Here is a 23,008-nt window from a genome sequence, read left to right as displayed (position 1 = left end):
AGGCTCCCGAGTGCATGATCATAATCATATTTCATTTGCAATAAGGCTTGCTCTTTGTCCCACGCTTGCCACTTGCGCGGTGCCATTTTTGCCGTCTGCGTCAGATGATGTCAGACGGCACACACAAACAAAAAAAAAAATGGCAAAAAACCGGTGCCGGGAGTGTCATTTAGCGCGCACCAACTTACCGGACCGGGGGGCCACCGTGCACTGGGTGGTTTTGTTTTTCAGTTTCTTTTCGTTTTTTGTATTGAAAATATTTTGCTTGCTCGACATTCCATCGGCTGTCCATTAAGCTTGAAGGGTTTGGGTCGAGAGGGAGAGAGAGAGAGAGAGAGAGAGAGAGAGAGAGAGTAGGGAGAGAGCATTTAAAAATGTCTATATTTATTTACCCTCAAACACTTCTCGCCTGCTACGACGCACACGTACGTTGACGCGGATTGCGGAAAGCATCAGCAGCCGTTGGGCTGGTATGGGCCACAGGGGGAACAGGGTGTGAGCTAAAGTTGCAGTTAAAAACTCACCCCAAACTATGACTAACCCACGGTGGTAAACGGTTTCGCGGGGTCACCCGTTTCGCTAATACGATTCCTTTTTTGCAAAGTAGTGCAAATGAGCTGACGAATGAGCGACTGGTTTTTTTTTTTTTTTTGCTCTGTCGTTGCTTTTCCGGGGCTGGACGTGTTGTTGTGATGATAAGCAGACGTGTTGCTGTGTGGGGGCTTTGGTGAGGAATGAAGGAAGGCTGTGGTGCAAATTTGCTTAATTTGTTAAGTTTCCTCTACACCAGCCCGGTGTTGTAACTGTGCGGTGTGGTATTTTCAGAATAAAAAAAACTCCGTGACGTGACGGTGGTCGGTGCCCTGTTGCGGAATGAAAATGAAAATACCGATCGCACCATGTGGGGACGACTGATCGCGTGACGCCGTGAAGTGTCACAGTAAAAGCATAAAGGCAGGACCGCGGTGAAGATGGAGATGCTTTACGTTGGGGGATTTTCTTTTGCAAGTCAACCCAAGGGAGGCTTTCAGCAAATCGTTGCTCCCTTCTTTTTGACGTGCCGTGGCAAACCCTTAGCTTTCGGAGAAACCTTACGGGCTTGCGTGCCACAAATCGCAAACGGTTAAATCGACAGCATTAGTTGACTGGCGCGGATGCTTGGGCTTGGGCTTGGAATGCATTTATTCTGTCAGCAAAGCACTGTTGGAAAAGCGAATGCTGCACGCGAGTTTTTCCCCGCCCATGGGGCGGATGGGCGCGGATTGACGAGGATGAGTAGGTGAAGAAATAATTAGGGAAAACAAGATAATTTTATTTTACAACAGTGAGAGAAAACCGGAAATGGAAAAGCTTTCTTGTGGATAGCATTCAAGTGAACAAATTGTAAGCGTTTGTTAAGTTTAATTTGATATTTTCTTTAGCTTAAATTTAAAATGAAAAACAAACTCCAAAGCGTGAAGAAAGTAAACAAAGAGTCTGGTGTAACAAATCCACCAAGTAAAGATGAAATAAAGTAACTCTTTCTTCAGTTCATTTTACAAACATGTCACATATTTTCCTCAGCACTCTCCCAGCAAAGATCATCAAGAACTCTACCATTCCCTTTGGACTGGAGTGTTTTATTTACTCTTCGTTTCATTCGCCCAAAGGAAAGTGATCGTATTACTTCGGCCGCACTGCACGCGAACCAAAGCGAACCGGACCGGGGATGATCGAACCGTGCGATTAAACCGGTTGAACGACGACGAACAAATGCAGGATGTGAAACAATTATTTCCCAGTATTTAAGAATTGTTCTTGCGCAGCGCCACGCTGCCAAACGAAACGGTGCCAGCCAACACACACGGTGTCAGCCGCTAACGGGGTGAACAAGATGGCCAAATGCTCGTTCTTGGGCGTCCAACCGACTGTTTGTACGGTAGTGCCTGCTGGACGCGTAGAACTACCGAGCATGTTCTGCGGGCAGAAATTAACATCATTTATCCCCCCCTGAGCTGGAGGCGCCCGGGCGCACTCGTTAACCGCAGAAACGTCATGACGCTCGCTCGGAAGATGCGCGCGGATCACCGGAAGGAGGAACAGTGCAACGCATCAGCGCTGGGTGGGTTTTTTTGCGCTGTTGTGTGTTGTCTTTTCTTCACTATTTAAGCTGAACTGAATGCTGGCGGGATCGTGAGATTTCTCATAGATTACCACCCCTCCACCCGCCGCACGGGGTGGAAGTTACTGCGAACGTGGGTGCACTGAACCTTGCGAACGCTTCCAGTACAAACTGCGAGCACCGGAGGGGGTGGCGACACCGACGCCGGTGGTTCAAGGTGTCTCCGGTGACGATTCCGTTGACACTTTGGATTGCAAGGCCCTGCTCGTCTTTTGATCGTCTGGGGGTTGGTGGCCGAGGGTGGTGGTGGTTGTGGTTTGACCGTTAACAAGCGTCCATTTAGCTGCCACTCTGCCCAGTAAAGGTGATGATTTAGTGAGCCGTTTGCTGTGGCACCACGGGGGATACGTTCGGGTGGTAAAAATAATGGCGCTTTTCGAGTGCTCATCTTGTGGAATTCTATTTCAAAGCTTTATCTTGCAGTTGTTCTAACAAAAGACGTTGATTTTAGAACAAAAGGAAATCTTTTTTGCTGCAGAAATCATACATTTTAAAACGATTTGTTGAAATAAATTATTAACATCTTTACTCGGAATAAGGCGCCCAATCAGACAATTAATTTCACAGTCCATAACACTCATTCCCGAACCATAATCATCATATCACACACACCCATACATATCTTATTGTTTTCTAAAGCGCAATCAAAATGTCTTCATTCCTCTCCCCAAATACGATCGACCCAGTTTGTGGCGTGCCACAACCAATCATCAACCACGCTATCCATGCACCAGTTGTTACCCGGGTCGTAAACAATCGTGCCACGCTGGTTCACGGTAATGTGATCAGGGTCCACACAGTCCCGGAGGGGAATATAATGCAGCCTCATTAGTGCATCGAATTTATTAATCCACTTTCTGTGCGGACTTCGGCTTACTTTCGCCCAGTGGCTCTCTGCCCCCTCCCTTCACCCCCAAAAACCAGCCTCGCTCGATTTAACGCACCCATTCGCTGTCAGCCATTTGTGATGGGCCTCTTAAGTGGCCTCCTACCTCCACGATGAAACGGTTGATGATTCATTAGGAAAAATCTCGATCGAAGAACCGGAACAACAGGGAGAAGGAGAACACACACAGTCACACACATGGGCACGAGCATGAGGTGGAGCCGTTCTAGTAGACTGATTTATTTGCAACTGGTGCATCTTTCACCACGGGCCAGACGGCAGCAGCTGCATTAATGCTTCCCTCTACGTTGGTAGGAGTGATTGTGTGTGTGTTTCTATAGACGAAATTACTTGCCGACATGAAACGAGCAGACGTCGTTTGTTTGTGAATGGGATTTTGAATGTCTTTTTGTATTTATTTTTCTGATGAGGATTTGTGACGGGATTTTTGAAAGGAGAAGAAAAGCAAACCTTACGACGCGTCGTTTTGCGCTGAGCGACAGGTTGCGGTCAAAGGCAACTGAACTGGAGAGATGTGGATACTTGTCCTTACAATGACCCGCAATAACTAAAAAGATTGACTAAGTTTGTTTTTGATTCATTGGAGAACAATGAATTCAAACATTTTTATAAAAAAATGAACGTTTTACTAGTGTGTGCGTAATTCTGATTCAGAATCATGAATATGAATGAATCTTTGAGATGATTTAATTAAACTGATTCTATGTTGGAAAGATTCATAAATCTCAAAGGTTCATGAATTTCAAATAATTAATGAATTTCGAAAGATTCATGAATCTCGAAAGAATCATGAATCTCATAAGATTCATGAACCTCGTAAGATTTTGCGAATCTCGAGGGATTCATACATCTACAAAGATTCATAGAGCTGAAGCTTCCTATTATTCTTCTTGGTGTAATGATCTATGTGGCCATGCCAACCTACACAGACTTTCGAGACTTTGTGGCATAGACAACACAGCCGGATAGTTTGTTTTGCTACGGGGATACAGTCCATGCAAAGTTTGAACCCAACACGGACAAGTTGTTAAGTCGTGCAAGTTAATCACTGTACCACAGTATGGGATTAAGCAAATTAAATATTTTTTTAAAATAATAAACTTCTAAAGATTCATGAATCCTTGGAGATTCATGAATCTTGAAGTATACATGAATCTTGGAAGATTCATGATTCTTAGTAGATATATGAGTCTTGGAAGATTTATGTATCTTATGAGATTCATGAATCCTTGGAGATTCGGAGATCTTTAGAGATTCATGGATCTTTGGAGATTCGATTCGAGATTGGAATCACTCATCCCAGAAGATTCATATGAATGAATCTCAACGAAACCCTCTTAGCCGCGTTCGAGAGGAAGATGCTCAGAAGGATACTTGGCCCCGTATGTGTGGAAGGACAATGGAGGAGCCGCTATAATGACGAGCTATACGAGATGTACGGCGACCTCACTGTCGTACAGCGTATAAAGCTCGCCAGGCTCCGGTGGGCTGGCCATGTTATACGCATGGAAACGGACGACCCAGCCCGTAAAGTCTTTTTAGGCCGTCCACAAGGACAGAGGAGGCGTGGTAGGCCCAAATTGAGGTGGCAAGATGGCGTGGAGGCGTCCGCCATTAAGGCCGGGATAACGGACTGGCAGACGAAGGCGCGAGACCGTGAGCGGTTTCGGACACTCCTGAGGCAGGCCAAGACCGCAAAGCGGTTGTAGTGCCGGATAAGTAAGTAAGTAAGAATCTCAACGAATGAATCATAAAACCCAACACTAATATTTACTTTATGTTCGGTTGTGTCTCTTTTTGAATGAAAATGCATAAAACTTTCAAATCCTGATAATTTGGTTTTTAATTAGATGACTGATATTTTCTTATATTTCTGTAACGAATTCCAAACAAATTGAAAGATAATCCAGCTGATTGAAGTGTTTCATCATGACAGCTCAAAACTCGTAGTGGTCTTAGCGTAAATATTGTATAATACAACTTGGTTTTATAAAATCTTTCGAAATCTTATAATTCAACATTGAAACTTCTGTTTAACTTGATTTCAAGTCACAGAGCTAAAATAGTGGACGTCTTTCACCACAACCGTGCTGGCAACATCAAAAGGGTACGGCTCCAATCCCAAAAGGCACATCATCTTAAACGGCCCCGTCAAACATAATTATTTAATGGCCCATGTTCAACCCATCACCCCCATCGGTGGCACAACACTGCACTCCCCAAACCTATGCGTGTGTTGCCCCTGCACACGTGTGTGTGTGTGTGTTGAGTGCATTCATCGTTTGAGCCTTTCTTTACCGCCCCTTTCTAACATTGACATTGAATCTCACATTCGCCTGTCACTCGAGCCCCCGGGCCTTTTGCGGCCAATACTTTCGCTTCGGGTGGGTTCGGGTCTGATGAAGGGCCACCACCTGTACAGTTTGGTGCGAATGGCGGTAAGTGGCCATCGCAGTCTGTTTGCAAAAACCCGCTACTATGTAATTCGTTCGTTCCCGGGCACACTTTCCCATACGCCGCGCTGAGCAGAGTGGCGATGTTCTGCGACCTATTTTTAAACGCCAGCTACTCCGTGCTCGTGCAACCGCACGGACCGACCACTTAGTGACACAGACACACACACACATGAGCGCACATACACAAGTAGTTTGCTATTTTTCCGACACTTTCCCAGACGCGAGAAATTGGAAGCCAGCCACATCTACCGGTGCCAGTGTGCCGATGTGCTGACAGAGTGTCCTCCGTTCGTGTGCACATTTATTACACACTTGGCGCAAATCGGGGCGTGCGTTTCTCTGCTGACTGACGCAAAGGTCGACGGTAGGGCATCTTTGGAATGGTTTGGTTGCAGTATTTTTGTTTTTTTGGCGCAATGAGTAATTCCATGGGGCAGTCAATCATTTCGTGGAGTAGCACATGAATCAGCTCAGGTTCGGATGTAGCAAATTGGACCCTTCATAACCTTCGTCACGTCCAGGCGGATGCAGCAATGAGACGGTGATGTACAGGACGTAATTGAGTGCTGCTTTTAGTATTGGAAGCGATTGATCAAAGGAATGTTAAGATAAACGCGTCAACGATCAATTGATGGACGAAGCAAAAAACTCAGAGATCAAGTAAATTAGCTAATTTGATTGTTTGTTAGGTTAAGGTGACGTAATGATTCACTTCTGATTTCCAACAATCATACATCATGAGTTTTATCTTTTCTACATCACAACTTGATGTAGAACCTCTAATAGCGTTGAGAGTTGCTAGAACCAACCAAACGATCGTGCGCAAAACTCGATCAATTAGCACTCGCTGCGCTTGGACCATCATGTCACACTCATTCGGCATTGGCTGACGTTCAAGCGTGTGCAATCTTTTAATGGAATCTATTCTTACCGCCCAATGCCTCCATCAATTCCCACAACTTTCGTGCCATTTTGTACAAGCTTAATAATAGCCCTGCGCGATCATGATTAAAGCCAACGTTCTACGGGACAATGAAAGCAAATAAATCTTTATCCCGTCCACCTCCCGTCTTCCCCTGCCCGAGCTGTCTAAAGGTCGTCCCTTTTTTTTCTCCTCCCAAATGAAAAGAGAAATTTCTGCCTCCCCACAGCGAACGACAGCGATTGCGTGCGTGGTTTGGCATATTTATTTTTTCTTTTTCCTTTCTGCAATAGCCAAGATGGGTCTTCGATTTCATCCGGGTTGTAAATCATCCATCCTTCGGTTTAATTGCATCCCTTTGGTATGTTGGTTTTTGTTGTTGGTGGTGTTGCTTCCTCTCCATCTCCATTTCACGCGTTCTTCAACACGCAAATCCTCACGCCTCCTTTACGGTTAAGCTTTCGTCGCCTGCATTTGCATAAAAATGGCACAGCAAGGCCAGGTTGGCCCTTCCGTTTTCCACACAGCTTCTGCTCGCCCGGTGTAGATCGGGACGGTGTGTGTGTGCATTGATCCAGTCACGTCCTCCGGTCCAGGGATCCTGGGGCTGACGGACATGGCCGGTGAAATGGTTCGCACAGGACCCGTTCCCGAGCACGTATTAACGCACGCTTTGTTTAACATAATTACAGGGCCCCGTCGATGACAGTGATCCTCCCGGCAGTGCCCTCCGCCACCGTATGGTTCCCATGGCTGCGGTGTGTCAATTGCTTAAGGTTGGATTTAATTTAAAGCTGCATCCACGACCACGATCGAACACCGAAACCAATCGATTTAGTGGGGGGTTGTGGAATGGTTCGTTGTTTTGTGCAGGACACACACACACACACACACACACACACACACACACACACACACACACACACATACACACACACACACACACACACACACACACACACACACACACACACACACACACACACCAGGGAACCAGAAATAGGAAAGATCGCCGGATGTGCGATTTTCGTCCCACAGGCACATTCACTTGTGCACGAACTGCGCGATCTGCGCCCAGTGCCGCACGGAGGTCAGCAACCGAGAGCAAGATGTCTTCTTGGGTTTTTTGCTTGCTTGCTGTATTTGTTGTGCGCACACTGGATATCTTCCGGAGCCGGATATCGACGCCCGAGAAGAAGCGTTCAGAACCGTCCGTCTGTCCGTTCGTTCGTTCATTTCGTCCAGTTCGTGATCTTCGCCAGTGGTTGCGTGTCAAACCAACGCGCTCGCTGATCGAGCATCGAGTCGAGGACCGTGGGCGCTGCAATATCTGGGCTGCAGTTGTTATTATTTCGGCTTCGAAAGGGAAACGAATTTCAGTGTGCATTTTCGAACCCGGCGAACGGTTGGCTGTGCGCAGCCAGTGGTGGGTTGTGACAATGTACAGGAATTTGACCTTTTTTTGTTTTGTTTTGTTTTGTTTTGTTCGATTGGTTGTATTTACTTTTGCTGCAGACGCCCTTCGTATGGGGGAATACCAGAAAACTGCTGTTGGTTTTTATGTCCGTACATGTTTTGAATGTTTTCGTATGCAGTTTTGAGTTCAAAACTTGAAACTGGAGCGAGTGGAAATTGGATCACTGTACTAAAAAAACCATGAGCCAATAGGGTATTTTGTACATTTCGAACCAATGGCTGTCCGGTTTAGCCCACACAATAGGGAATGGCACATCAGCCATGTCGTGTGTTATTTATTCAGGAAATCAGGAAACAAGGGAATAAATATCAGCTCAAAGAAAGCATATCCTGTATCAAAAGACTTGCAAGCAGAAGATATGATATGCCGAAGATCGTCTCTTTTGGCACAACAACCGTTAACGGTCAAGGCCTGCCTGTACCACTAATGGGCTCTGCTCTCAGTGACTTATTGATTACCATTGCAAGATAGTCAGTTCTGCGTATATATGCCTAAGATACTACTACAAATATGATACAAAGATGTGATATGATACAAAGACACTTCATTAATTACAGGTACATATACAAAAAAAATATCAATAAGCGTTGGAATTAAGTTGTTTCAGCAATGTTGTGAAGTCATTTTTAACTCTATATTCTTCAACTTATTCATTCAGTTCAACAAAATGTTGAACTTGTGAAAGCCGAAAACTTTCTCATAAAAATGAAAAAAAAAATCAAGTAACCAATAGGCGGTAAAATAGGACACATAATAAACTTGATGATTTTTCCCCATCCCTTAAACAAATGATTTACAACTCCCCACACTGCTTTATGATTCACTGAGCTGCAGCACAAATCATTCCCCAAAAACCAACGCTCCACGCGGTCACATCTGGCCAAATTATACCGAACCCATCAGCTCAAAATACAAATTTTCCACACACCCGCACCTAAATGTTGCTCTCATTGAAAAATTCCTTTGCTCACTGCCAGCACAAAACCAAAAAAACAAAACCAAACCTAACAAAAATCGCGACTCACAACCGGACGCAAACATCACTCACAGCGGGCCAACAGCCACAAAACCCGTGTTCTAATTATACCCTTCAAGACTATCCGCAAACTGAGCGTGTGTTTGGGTGTGTATGTGTTTTGGCTTCGCCAATCCTCCAATTCCGCCATCACTTTCCTTGCTTTTTCCTTCTACTTGGTGTGTACCTTTTATTCGCTCTTTTTTTTCTCGAGTCGCGAGAAACATGTTTTCCATGTAAACACACACACACACACACACACACACATCCACAGAGGCACACTAAATGCGATTGCATCAGATCTGATGAGAGCGGGCTGAACCATAGAACGGATCATTTTTCCGTTCGACTTGAATAAACACACTCGGGCGCAAACCAGGACGAACCGGTCGACGTTTGGCGCAAAATATCCCCCCGCTATCGCTGTTGCGCGTGTCGCTTGCGCATAGAGTCGCGTTCCGCGCAACACACAATGGCGAAAACCGCAGCAGCAGCAGCAGCAGCTAAAAAACAACATGACGCTGCAACCGATTGAACCCACTGACGTTGTGGATGCCACGGTCAATTGACGGAGATCGGTTTTCCCGCTTCGGTTGCAGCAGGGCGGAGGGCATTTGTTTTTCCAACCCGTTCCCCCATTTGCGGGGTGGCGTTATGTAAGCAAAGCTGTAAACCTCAACCACCTCATCTTATTGTTCCCGTTCCACAAATACAGCACGATCAGCACACGGGGGTGGTTTGCTCTATTTTCGATCGACTCTCATGGGGTGACATCTTTGTAGCGCCAAGAGGACTCGTGCAATCTCAGTCGTCTCACCACTAGAGGAAACAAAGCACAAACAACTTCTCGGGTGACGATGACATCCGGCTCGTTGTGCGGTCGATTGGGCGAGGTTCAAGGACAGAACCCAGTGTCTTCTGTCCGACACGCTGTTAAACGTTTCGCAAATTGACTCGCCGTGATGCATTCAGCATCACCCTTCCCTCAGGTTGGGATTTAAAAAAGTGAAAACGCATCTCAGAATCGGATGGGGCAATCAAGAGGCAAATGAAAGCAAAAGTGACACCGGCCACAGTCTCGAGAACTTCCCTTAGGGAAGAGGAAAAGGGGTGGATTGTGGGTCTGAAACGAGTTCCGTCGTGCAGACAGACACACACGCACCCAACGCATCAGCCATGCACGGGGTGTCTGGCACGTCTTTCACTCGTCAAAACTCGTAATCCATCTTAAAGGCCATCGCAACACAAACACGAATGGAACGGTTCTTGTGGCAAAGGCACGGACAGAGAGGGAGAGAGAGAGGGAAAGCAGACACTTTCTTGGACACAACGCGTCGCTTTTGTCAGCAGCAATGCCTCAACCATGAACCCGGGATGCGGGATGAATTTGCTTATTATTTTAACCCGTTTTTTCCTCACTCCCCTTTTTGCCAAACTTGCGTCACGCGTGACGCAAAATGGAGGCCAGGAGTTGAAAGATGAGTTTCATTGCTTGCGTAAGATTTGCCCACTTCCTTGAGGAGATGGGAAAGGGGTATAACGATTGCGTTTAATGTCTCAATTGGAGTTTTTCGACACAGATCGAGCGCTCCTTTCGAGACACTTTTGCTGCGGAGGGAAACGAAACGGCATTTCCAAATAAAATTCCACCGATCGATCGCGCGATTGCTTAACAGGTTGAGCCGCATCCAACCTGCTGATTCACTTGTGTTGACCTAGTTACGGCGTTGCGCCCCAGTACGATCGTAACATTGCTGGGAGGCTGTAAATGTCCGTTCTGTTTAGACTGCGGAACGGTTTAAAAACAGATCATTTACTCCCATCCGTTCTGTCTTCTGCGGGGAGAGTGTAAGGGAAAAGTGAAAGACACGACCATCGCGGCCACTGAGGGCAGTGCAAGAAGAAGCTCACCACTTTACCATTACCACAGCGATCTGTTATTGGAACAGTTTTCAACCGATCACTGTCATCGGTACCGATCGACCGATCCGTCCAATTTGGCCAGCGTGCGCGTGCTTCATTCCGTGTTGGCATAAATCCGCACAAAGATGCTCCACGCGGACTGATGTTTCGCTTCCGCTCTCAATCGACCGGCCAGCTTGGCATTGGTCCATTCATAAAACCAATGGGTGGAATCAGACGACAACCTCGCCGGTGGACGATTAATAGACGCGGTTAGTGGGCACTCCAACCGCAATCCTTCGCCCAACATGTCAAATCAAATTAGCGCGCTGATTGAGCCCGCGTAAATTATCATTGGCGACGTTTGCGAGCGTCACGTGGATTGTAAATTGTGCATTGCACACACACACACACATACACACACTGGCAGGGCAACTTACCTTATGAGTTAGATGCTAGATGCTGAAGAAATGCTGCAAATAAAAATAAACATAAAACGCCATTAGGTTCGCTGTTAAACCATCATTTTGCATAATTTGCTTAAAAATAGGGGGTTTGTAATGAATCTTTATAACACTTCATTACAAATAAATAACGGTTTGCCTGCGACGTAACGTTTCTTTCTGTTGATTGTGAAGGTACCTTATAGTGAAGGCCCCTGGTGGTGATTCACAGTATCGATTGTACGGGCTGGCCATATCAGCGCATTAAGCTGCGCCCCGTTTCCTTTTTATTGATTATCACAATGTATGCCTAGATTGCGAGGGTATATAAACAATCCAGCGATAAGCCATACCTTCCATGGAGTTTATCGATCAAAATATTACTTGGTAAAGTGCTGAATTTCAGGAATCCAGCTTGTTTAGCGGTAAAAATTACCAAAATACACCTAAAAAAATATGAGAAACCCTTTTTGAGCTGCGAACGTTCGACTGTTCGAGAATTTCAGTCAATCGGTTTGTCTTACCATATTTACCAGACAGTAGGTCGTGGTTGTGAAGGGGCAGAAAGAGGGTACAATACATCTTCCACTTAAGCGGTGCTGTAATAGAGGTAAACATAATTAAAGAGAAATGGCACTTGTCACCATAGCCTTTAAGTACCGTACCCTACCCGTCCATCGAAAGGGCAAACACAGGCCAGCGCGGCCCAGAATGCTGCTTCTCGGTAACTTATCTTATCTTACGCCTGACCCAAGACCGGACACATATTGGACCGTCACGTCCAGTGCGACGCTTCGCAGGCAAACATGACAGCGTGTACGTGAAACTAGGTGACTTAAAACTCCGATGGATTATTCAGGGGGGCAGTCAAGTGTGGAACGGGATGTTTTAGTTTGCAATTGTCCGTTGGTGCGTAACTGCCACAGGTTTTTGTGGCGTCATTTGGTTTTTTGCCCTACAGAGCAAGAAATGTGTTAACATTTAGCAGATTTAAAACATCGAAGGGTTTAACAAGCTGACATTGTTTGCAAATAACAAACTGCAAATGGCTGCTAAGAACATCAACAGAACAAGATACCGAAACGAAGCAGCCCCGAAACACGCAACAATGAAGACCGTGTGTCACCCTTTTCCTCCCCAGCCAACAACCGAAGGCAATCGCAAAAGCGCAAGACAAGCATACTGCTCTGGGAAGGAGGAGAGAGAGAAAAAAATGAACCAAAACCCCTGCCGCTGTTGCCACTGGTACCGGTTCTGGTTCTGCTGTGTGTGCTGTGTGGTGGTGGTTGCGATTCATTTTGTTACCGCATGCCTGTGCGCTAAAATTAGCCAAACGGACCGTTCTGACGCACCCGTGAAAAACTCGATCGCAATGGCGGGCAACGCATTTCGATGGCAAGAAATAACAAGAAAAGCGCAAACGGCGCGAATCGTGAGCAACCGCTCTGCGGAACAACACGGTTCGGTTGACAAATACATCAAACTAGATTGTGGATTTGGGGGCTTGGTGGAAAGGCTAGCAGCACACCAGCAGAGGTGGACGGCGACAAGGAGCGTGTCCTTTTCCATCGCTCGCTGGTGCTGATGATGCGACTGACCTCAAAGGGCTCGAGGCGGGATGGCTTGGCGCAAGCGCCCGATTGGTTTCGGTGCTGAAAAATGTCTTTGACTGTAAGTCTTTTTCTTCTTCTATTTTCTATGCCACGAATACTCGCGAAAGACGAGCCATGGCGTGCACGGTGTACGAAAATATGCTGCCGAGAATATTTTTAAACATTTCTGTCCCATAATGCGTGGGGGGATTGTTCCGCCCGTCCCGTCCCGAAAGCGTCCCCCGCTGGGAAGGGCATAAAATTATAAATAATGCTCACCTTCGGCGGTCGAAAGATTACAAAATTCGACACACACACACACACATACACGCTCATTTTAAATAGGTTAGGGTTATGTTTTGCGATGGCCCTACATTCCCCGTTCGCCATTGAAGAAACAAGTGTATGGCGCAATCGGCCCCGTCTGCGATTGGGAAGGGCGGGAAAGACATCGCGCTTCGTCCGTTTGGCATGAAGGTTGGAACTGCTCGCATGATGGACTGTGTGGCGATGAGAAATGTTCAGTTCGTCTTTTTTTTCGAGGGAAAAATTTTGCCCCCCTTCGACCATTTTTGTAGGTCAGACATGGCACGCCAAGACGCGTCCGCGGCGTGCTTGCGGCGCTTAAGAATGTTTGCGTTGCGAATGGTTCTGAGCGGCGTGATGACACACGTCCGACTCGTGTGTGGGTCAGTGACAAGCTTCACTTCAGAAGCAGACGTGGGGAAGAGTGAGCAAAAATAAAAGCGACAAGTTTGCACTTCTCTTCTGTTGGACTTAATTAGCTTATTTATTGCTTACACACAATATTTGACGTGCTCTGAGCGGGACCTTCCTGGGAAATGGGATCAAGATAACAAAGCTATATTTAACCGGCCATTTATCAAACTCAACCAAACACGTCAAGGAACCTTCAAGAAAAGCTTTGTTCAACCCCAATCTGCGCTAGGAGTAATAATTTTGTTTATGATCTCAACGATTTATCCGAATTCCTTCGGGGGCAATTATCGCTTCCCATGTTCGCTCGAAATAATGAACATACCATCGTGTGAAAGGAAACTTGGCAAGCAATCATATGCCGATGATGCTGTGCTATCGAAAAATGAGCTAATTTGTACGCAATAATTCCGTTCATTTCCCGTTCCTTCAACGATTTTGCACACACCAAAACAACGAATACGTACATTGCCGGTTCTTTGGCACACACACACACGCAAACGCAAGTCACACATCGCCACAAGCACATTAGCAGTCCCCATTAGTGGATGTGCCCGGGGGACGCAACCGCGACGGGCAGAAGGTGTGAACGAATCGGTTTAAACTTGAAATTCCTTTCGATCCCGGGCACTGCAATCCACCAGGGTAGGTAACTGGGCAGGCAGGCAGCACTGGGGACGGAGATCATTCGCTCGCGACCTTCAGCGGATGAAAACCGGCTCCTGCAGCTCCGGCCGCGGAAGGAACACTGATGGCGCTTGGGAAGCAATAGCGGCAGCAGCAGCAGCACCGACAAAACAGAACCTCCGCGAAGGTGTACAAGAGCGTTTGAAAAATATGTATTTTGCCCGCCTGTCTGCGATCGTTTGATTGATCTTTTTTGCGGGCTTACGAAACGCTTTTTGTGTGCGCGTGGAGCATATGTGTGTCCAGGGGGGTGAGGAGGAAGAATTTGTTTTGGTGGCGCATGAGTCACTCTCGTTCGAGTGTGGAGTTTGTTGTTAGCTGGCAGTTGGACAGCATTGCGAAAGAAGTGGATATTCATCTTTTCAGACTCGATTCGGTATTTTGGTTAAGCAAACCTATAATTTGCCACTGTATGGATCAAGGCTTTACTCAGCAAGCAATGTTTGTAAAAAGGCTGCGGTTGTTTGGTCTTTGCTTTCGCTCCTTTGTCTGGGACGAGCAGCAACCGTTCAAAGAGTTTTCAGTGAAGGGAGTTTTTTTAATGAAAGGGGAAAAAATGCATTCTGTCGTATCGGATCTTTATATCGTTTTCAAAAGTGAAAAGCTATAATCGAAGCCTGGTAAAAGTGTTTGAATATAATTTTTGAACCTATTTTTACTATTTTGATGTAATTCAATGTACCAGCTTTTGTGTATAAAATTCCAAAACTCATGGTGAATCAATTCATTTGACAATTAATATGTAAAAAATATGCTTTTATCCCAAATATGCATGTTGTAATCATTCTAAACTTAAGAAAAAAAAATTAAATATTGGTTTTTTTGGTTGAATTGTTTTAAATCACTGAATGAATTGTTATAATTCAGACATGAACCTAGAAATGTTTGAATTTTCAATTGCATAAATATCATTTCATTTCAAATCAAACGATCTTTTTTTTTTTCATTTTCAGTCATTCCATGAACATATTGTAAGAACTGAGGAAAGTAGAATAAAAAATAAAATAAATGTTGATAGTGTACGTTGAACTCCAGATCTTTTATATCCATTAATAACTTAATGTTTTTTCACCGCATGTATACAATTTTGTCGTTTCAAGTCGTTTTGTAATACATATTACTTAAACACCAAATTTTGACTTTGACACTAACTGTAACCACTGCTTTCGAATGAAGTAAAACCATTGTCTTCGCGAAAAATAAAAATGTGCAATTCTACTAAATATCAACAAAAGTGCTTAATTGTTTACTCCTGGCTAAAGCATAATCCTACCCTCGTTAGAAATTCCTACCTCATCACTTTACTTAGCACAAAGTATACCGATCAACCGCCCGCCAAATGACTGCCATAGTGGCTGATTAGTATGTTTGTAAACACGCGCGCCACCTGCAAACATTCCTACTTTGCCATAGGGTACATAAGCCAGACATTTATCTAGCGTCGTCGCGTACAAAACCCACCAAACAACCTCGTCCAAAGAACTCTCTACCAACTCAAATCGTACCAAAGCATCGATTGTGTTGGTTTGCTCGATTTCTTTCCTCTGCATCATTTTCAGATCATTCTTTCTTTGCACCGTCTCCAGCTTCTCTCTCCAGCATCATCAATAACCCGACCTGCGGCACAAACACACACATTAGGTAGTGGATAACGAAACGATTGAGCTGGTTTGCGTGGGTGTTTGAACAGCTGCGTCCTACCCCTGCCACCCCAACCAATCAGCCCAACAAAATACATGCGCACTGCAATGCGAGAGGCTAGAGCTAAGGGAAAAGAAAAACTTGTTACTAACAAAATAACAGAAAAAAAGACCACACCGAAACGGAACAGAACCGGCCACAGCGGAAACCAGCGAACGGTTGTGTGAGTGCGCTGTATGGCGTGCGAATTTGTGTGCGCAACCACCGAACCGCCGAATCCGCTAAATATACCCCGAAAACGCTTCACTTTCGAGGCGCGCTCGCGCGCGCTCGTGTACGTACGGTGAACCTACGTCTATTTTCTTCGTACGCGCGCGGAAAACAACCTTAAGCTTCGCCGTGTCGTCAGCCGCCGCCAGCGAGCCTCGTTGTTTTCGCTTTTCAATTTAGCAAAAGAAAAAAAAACGGCACTCCACTCCTGCAGCAGCTGGGTTGGATCGAGCATTGAGGCTCTAGGAAGGCAACACCAGGCTAGACAAGCGACACCTTCGATAGCAGGCCTCTCCGTTTGCCTTGCCAACCCCTGCCCGGTCGTCCGTTCGTGCTACACGCAGTTTGTGAACATTTAATTTTAACGCACGCTTCCACCCGGCGCACGTTCTGGACCCTTCTCCCCTTTCGCCACGAAACGAAACTCGGGACGAGAAGCGCTACAACTCATTAAAACTGGTTCTCGAGCTGGTGCTCTGCCCCTTGTTGGTGCGGTGTGCAGCTTCGTCCTCCTTCCCACCGCCATCTCTGTCCTCTGCCAAGGCTCCTCCCCCCTTTCCCCCACAAACCAAACCGCGTGCAATTCGCGTAACGGCAGCCACGGCCAGCCAAGTCCTTTGGCCGCCAAAGCAAAGCAAACGGAACAGCAAGAAAAATGCCCCCGCGTGCGTACGGCGCGCAGCGCGTGCGCAAATGCGTTTGGAGGGATTAAAGGTTTCGGCTTTGCTGATTCTGCTCTCCGTCGTGGTTGCTGTTTTTAATTTTATTTTGCACATGTTCGCTTCTCTGCATTCTTACCCCCGCATGGGCCGTGCCCGATGGCGCAGGAACGAAGGGGTCAACGAAATGCAGACACCCGCAGCTTGGTTTCGTTTTGGAGGCAATTTAAATCAAGTCCTTCCGCCCGTCCCGCCGTCGGCTGTGTTGGGCTCAACTCACCTTGCACACTACCACTTTGCATATGTCACACACATACACACCGGAGCCTGCACTGCCCTGCCGGCTGGCCCGCATAATACTATCGCACCATAAATTTTCGGGCTGTTTTTTTTTTCATGCTGCTTGGAAGAACTCTTTTAGGGGAATTCTCACTCGACCTCTAACGGCTGGCGGCTGTATCGGTCGCGAACTCTCTAAGCGGATCAGCAAAAGTTCTTCGCTGAATCCATTCCTTACCCTTCCCTTGTACGGCCAGAGTGGGAGCTGCAGTTTATTCAACTCGGGGCAAGGGAAGAAAAGGGTAAAGTCCGAAACTTATACCTCATTGCAAAAAACGGTTTGAGAGGTGTGCAAAGACGCAAAAAACACGCAATCCTCGATTTTTAAAGCTCTAAAGAGGCAATATTTTCGTACGTGTTTGTGCATGTGTGTGTGTGTCGTTATAACACACCTTAAAGATGAGCAGAAAAAAGGAGGCTCCTGTGGGGAGACTACAACTGGTGCTTGTGATCCTCCGATCTTCATCAGTGTTGCAGCATCCTTCCATGAACCGTTTGCTCCATCTTGTTGCCCTGTTTCCTCTACTCTTTCGCCCGTTTCTCGGCACAGGACAGATAAAGTAGGATTTTGCATGCGGCGCGACAAAGAAGAACGGAAGAAGAAACAGCACAGAAAGACAGCAGAATACTACCCACCGGCTACGGACGCGAGTGTCTGTGTGTGAGCGTGCTGGCAGATAGTCGTATTTTTAGTACTTCAATCGTAGGACGTGTTGTTTGGTGTCGCCCTCGAATGGTGTTGTACTCTCGTTTTTTTTTCTCTCTGTTGCCTGCTTCTTGGTATTTTGCTCGATATTTCCACCCCAAGCTTGCTATCATCTTACTCTTCCTCGGAGAAGGACAAAAAAACCAGACCTACCAAAGAAGCGCTGACTCGATTGTTGTCTCCTGGTCGGTACCCTTCCCCGTTCGGCCCGTTTTCTATGGCCGAGTAAGAGAGAGGGGAGGTGTGAACTCGTTTTTTTTCCTTGTGTAAGACTCACCTTGCAAATTGAAGAAGTACAAAAAAGACCCGATATACGCGGGTGTCTCTGACTCGGTACCCCTTTTTCGTGCACAAACAACCCGGGGAGAGCGTCCTGCTGTGTGGGAGCTGCGAGGGATCGGGTTTTTCTTCCTCAAAAGCAAGCTAGCCGCGCTTTGCTTCTTAGCTTGCGACGCACACACTGGTACACTGACTACTGATTCACGTTGAGTGCAGAACTTTTTTTTCCGCTCAAACTCACTTCGATTACGCAAACACAAACTAACACATACACATATACACACTTGACACTGATTGGTGAATTATGCTCTTATTCCTTTAAAAAAAAAATGGCGTTTGGAGAAATGCTTGAACACCTTTTCTTTCTAATCCTGTTGAAGCAAAGCAATTGATTAATGGCCGTAGATCTTTCGAACACTTAACAGCAAAGGGAATTTCCACACAAATAATCGTTTCATCCTCTTTTACTTGCAATCACTTTTCGTTAAAATCACTGTATCATGCTGTTCAATTGTAACTGTCACCAGAAACCGTTCAAAACATTCGAGAACACTCTAAACGAATTAAAGCATGAGCGTGTGTGAGCTTTATCGTCCAAATAAGACACCGTTTGAGAGTGCGGTCAGTAAGTAAAAATCCACCATTTCACTGCACACCATTTCACGATCTACGAACACATGCGCATGCCGCTAATGCTAGTTGGCGGAACCGGAAGGGGGAACGCGAAAGGATGTGCACAGTATGGAGGTGATAGTGCGAGGTCAGGGAAAATACGGGCGGTTTTTTCCACTTCACACCGCGCACCACGGAAGATGGGGAAGTTTGCTTTAACGATCACACACACTCACACACACACACATACACACACACACACACACACACACACACACACACACACACACACACACACACACACACACACACACACACACACACACACACACACACAGGCAAACGCACACGGGGTGGACACACAAACAAACTGATACTACACAAGCACATAAGGTCTATAATACCCCACCCCAAAGTCAGCCCCAAGCGCGCGCGTGTTAAGCGCGACGGCATGAACAAAAATGTTTGCTGATTTTTATTTTTAGATTTTACCGAAAATTCTACGGAAAAGTGTTGGGACAGGGACCGGGTGCTGCGAGCACGTGACGTAATGTGGAAAGCACGGAGGGTAGGTTGGTAAAGGAGAGGAAATAAAAAAATAGATGGTCAACCCCGTTTACTGCGGTGGGCTGATAATGTGCGAGCGAGCAAAAGGAAAGTTTCCTACGGTTTCTAACGAATTTAGGCTAATATCCCTTTTTGAAGAATCGAGAATGTGTCACAGCAAATTTCACTAATTCACAATCCTTTTTTTGCACAACGGTTGGTGTATGATTCACACACCCAGTCACAGTGTACGGATTCCGCAACGAAACTGCAAAGTATTCAATTCACCGAAACGCTGACCTGACCTAACACTATCAGTCACTGCAATGAAACACCGAACAGCGCGAATATGGTTGTTGGTGCACGCCGAGCTTAAACCTAAACGACCATAAAGACACAAACACCACTTGCCTATTGCCCCGAGAGAACACCGACTTGCTCGAAGGAACTTAACCAACAGAAGACACGGCCGAACCAGCTAGTGAAAACGAAACCTACCCCTAGCGGATGAGTGAATGCTGAGTGGTGCTGAGTGCCTACGAAGGGCGATCGAGCGACGAACGTTGAAACCGTGTGTGTGTGAGTGGCCATTTTTGACCGATAGGAAGGTGGATTCGATCCCATGGTGGTAGAAGGTGGATGACGCTGGTGCCTTCTCTTTCGTGCGGATCGGTTAACAGGTTTTTGGTTCGATGTCGTCTTGCTGTGGTAACTCATTTCGCTATCGGTTGCGTGGTGCGTAGATTGTTGCACATTGCGTGCAGCTTTCCTTCCTCAGCACTATGAACGAAAGTGTAAAAATGTTTTTGACGTTTCCAACATGATTTTTTTGAGACAGAATAATTAATCCAATTCGTATAGTTTTCTTCGTTAACCGATGTTTGCATTACTTTAATGTTTTTAATAAATACAATATTGAAAAGTACAATATTGCACCAGTGAATAAATATTTAAACCTCAGAACGAAATCTGAAGCTCACTTAAGAATTATAATCTATGCTACCACGTAAATAATTTTGAAATTTGCTCCGCCAGATTGCAAACAGTGGATGGTAATCTTAAGCGTGCAACAGAGACAACTAATGAAGCTGCTGGTGAGTGTCTGAGCAAGCTGCGCAAAACGTTGAGTTCCTCTGATCGGCACTCATAAGCATGATGAAAAAACAATCTTTACAAGTTGATATGAAGACGACTTCGTTTGAATTAAGAAAATAATACGGTGGTCACGATGTAACACAATAAACAACACAGTTCATCATCGGGTATCTGCGTATGAAGCTTTATTTTCTGAACGTATCATATTGTTTCAAGGACGCTGAAGTTTGATTTTGTTCAATATTATTGTTAGCAGTTTTGATATGTTGTAAGATTTGTTCAGGCATTTATTTTTAAATCCCTTATCTAATTTAAGCAAAATAAATAAATATGCATAAAGTATATTTTTTATCAAAAACTAACTAGCTAAAATATAAAATAAATGTATTTCTATATATTTCATCGATTCGATTCTCTTGATAGTGTTTTAGTCACTGTACTTTAAAATTTTCTTAGGTAGAATAAGCGATCGCTCTTGCTTAAAGTTAACATAGAACATATCGAACATGATAAAGTGTAACCGATGAGCAGAAAGAAGAGTATGAAGCAAGCAAGTCTGAATGAAGACATTTAAAGAGCTTTAACTCCCTACTTTTGGTCACTAGCCATTCAATTTGATCTACCAACAGTATTCTCTATGTTTGCAACTTTAATTTCGGTTTGGGGGCGGTCCCGTGGGACAGTCGTCGGTAAAAAGAACTTATAACCCAGGATTCACGCAAATAATAAAATTGAATGTATAAATATTAAAAACATCGTCAGGATTGGAGCACGGATTATGTAAAACGTATTTAATAATCTGAAATCATTATAATTTAAAACCAATTTGAATGTACTGGTGCTCTATTTCCCAATCGTGGTAAGATTTTCAGTGTTTTTGCATGCAATTTTCAAACTTGCGCCCAGCCTGGGCTACAAGTTATTTTTGCCCTGTTGCCCATTCGAACGACTCAATAACGTGCCCGTCATTGGTTTAACCCTAAAATGGATTGACTATCCGGCTATCCTCCGTAGCAAGGATTGACTATCCGGCTGTGTGGTCATGAATTAAGTCTCGAAAGCCTTTATAAGCCGAGCTGTGCGCGACGTTACGCCAAATAGAAGAAGAAGAATTTCGGCTTATCACCAACATCAACGATCACTTCTCAATAATCACGGCGATTTACACAGCTATCATTGCATACTTCGCTTGCACACAACTAGGATGCTCCTTGCATACAAACCTTTGCTACACCTTTTGTAAGCTTTTGAAAAGGAAAGCTCGTTTACGCTCACACATGAGCTTTGTTCTCATCTAGAAAAACTATTTTGATTGCCTCTATTCATTCGCGGCACAATATTCACGCTCAAAATTCTCCAAACATCTGTGCATTGGCATCTCGATCGGTACCGGAACAAACGGCAGTGGCAAACAGGCCGTCACTCGACACAGCACACTGGTGAGCACCGTTCGTACGTATTGTAACCGTCCGCTGCTTACAAATGTGCAAAAAGCGTTTCCAAAATCTGGGAAAACACATAACCAAGACATATATTTGCACCGCCAGCAATTACAGCTTGATCAGCAGGTGGGCTGGTAGAGTACATCGCTCGCCTGCCAAGTGTGCTATCGAAGTGAAGTAATCAAACAGTGCAGAATCACATTCGAATAAAAACAAGAGAAAGGAGCGGAAAGAGGTAGAGGAACAGCTGCCCAGTAACCTAAACATTCTCGGCGCGATTTTTATACTCTGTGTACAACATCAACTGTTCGTTATTGCCGCCCGTGCCGGCGGATAGAAAGTGAGCACTATAAAACGATCCAATTCGTTGGCGAAATTGTTGCAAATGGTGCGATTTGCGTTCATTGCAATGGGGCGCGAAGTGGATGCTGGTGCCTGGTGGTGGTGTGAACGCGAAGGTGCAATGAACAGTTTTATGGGGAAACTATAATCGTTTACTTCGGCACGACACAGGCATTGCAGGAAGTGATGATCGTGAATATCGACCATGACTGTGACCATGGTGAATGTTGAAGTGTTCCAGTAAAAGTGGTCGTGTAATGAAGCCGAACAGAAATTATTAAACTAAACCAGAGCTCAAAACTATTTTTTTACTACGGTGCAACTTAAAAAAATGTCTTGATCATCGGTAGTCCATTTAGAATTAAGGACAAATATTATTCATCCTTGGTTATAATTTACCCGTATTTAAAGTTTAAGCCAATCAATAGGCTTTTCACTGAACACATCTAAATTTTTGCTAGTGTAGGTATGTTTAAATATGGTATAGTCTTGTCTCAACTGTCGTTTTAGCTTGAATAAGTATATTAAACATAAATCTACTGCTAGTGGCCGATAGGTAGAGCTAGTTTACATTCAACTGATGGCTCGGAAAAGCAGTTATGCTTTGTGTTACTTTATTCCATATTGCTTTATCCCTAAAAATAATAATTATTTTATGGAACTTTTATAACCTTGATAGATAAACAATATTCATTGTGCTCACACCAAGCATATATTCGGTGTTTATTTGAATACATTAGAAACATGCTGTGCTGCTGACTAAATATGACAACCATCTGACAGAACCGTCCAATAATG

The 23,008-nt window shown here is 45.1% G+C and overlaps 2 protein-coding genes across 4 annotated transcripts in view; one reads left to right on the top strand and one right to left on the bottom strand.

Moving 5' to 3' along the window:
- LOC121594641 (PDZ and LIM domain protein Zasp-like) overlaps positions 1 to 19,736 on the bottom strand; it is a 49,192-nt gene extending 29,456 nt beyond the window's left edge. For all 3 annotated transcript variants that reach the window (XM_041918130.1, XM_041918128.1, XM_041918129.1), the window contains exons 1-3: positions 19,637 to 19,736; positions 18,172 to 18,544; positions 11,281 to 11,313 (exon numbers count right to left, since the gene is read on the bottom strand). The gene's annotated coding sequence lies outside the window, so the exon portion shown is untranslated. The remainder of the gene's footprint in view (positions 1 to 11,280; positions 11,314 to 18,171; positions 18,545 to 19,636) is intronic.
- Positions 19,737 to 21,860: 2,124 nt separating this feature from the next.
- LOC121591328 overlaps positions 21,861 to 23,008 on the top strand; it is a 45,166-nt gene continuing 44,018 nt past the window's right edge. The window contains exon 1 of the mRNA XM_041911692.1: positions 21,861 to 21,878. The gene's annotated coding sequence lies outside the window, so the exon portion shown is untranslated. The remainder of the gene's footprint in view (positions 21,879 to 23,008) is intronic.

Source organism: Anopheles merus, chromosome 2L (assembly GCF_017562075.2).
Source record: "Anopheles merus strain MAF chromosome 2L, AmerM5.1, whole genome shotgun sequence".
Lineage (NCBI taxonomy): Eukaryota > Metazoa > Arthropoda > Insecta > Diptera > Culicidae > Anopheles > Anopheles merus.
The sequence above is the reverse complement of the archived record's forward strand: the minus strand, read 5'-3'. Positions and strand labels throughout refer to the sequence as shown.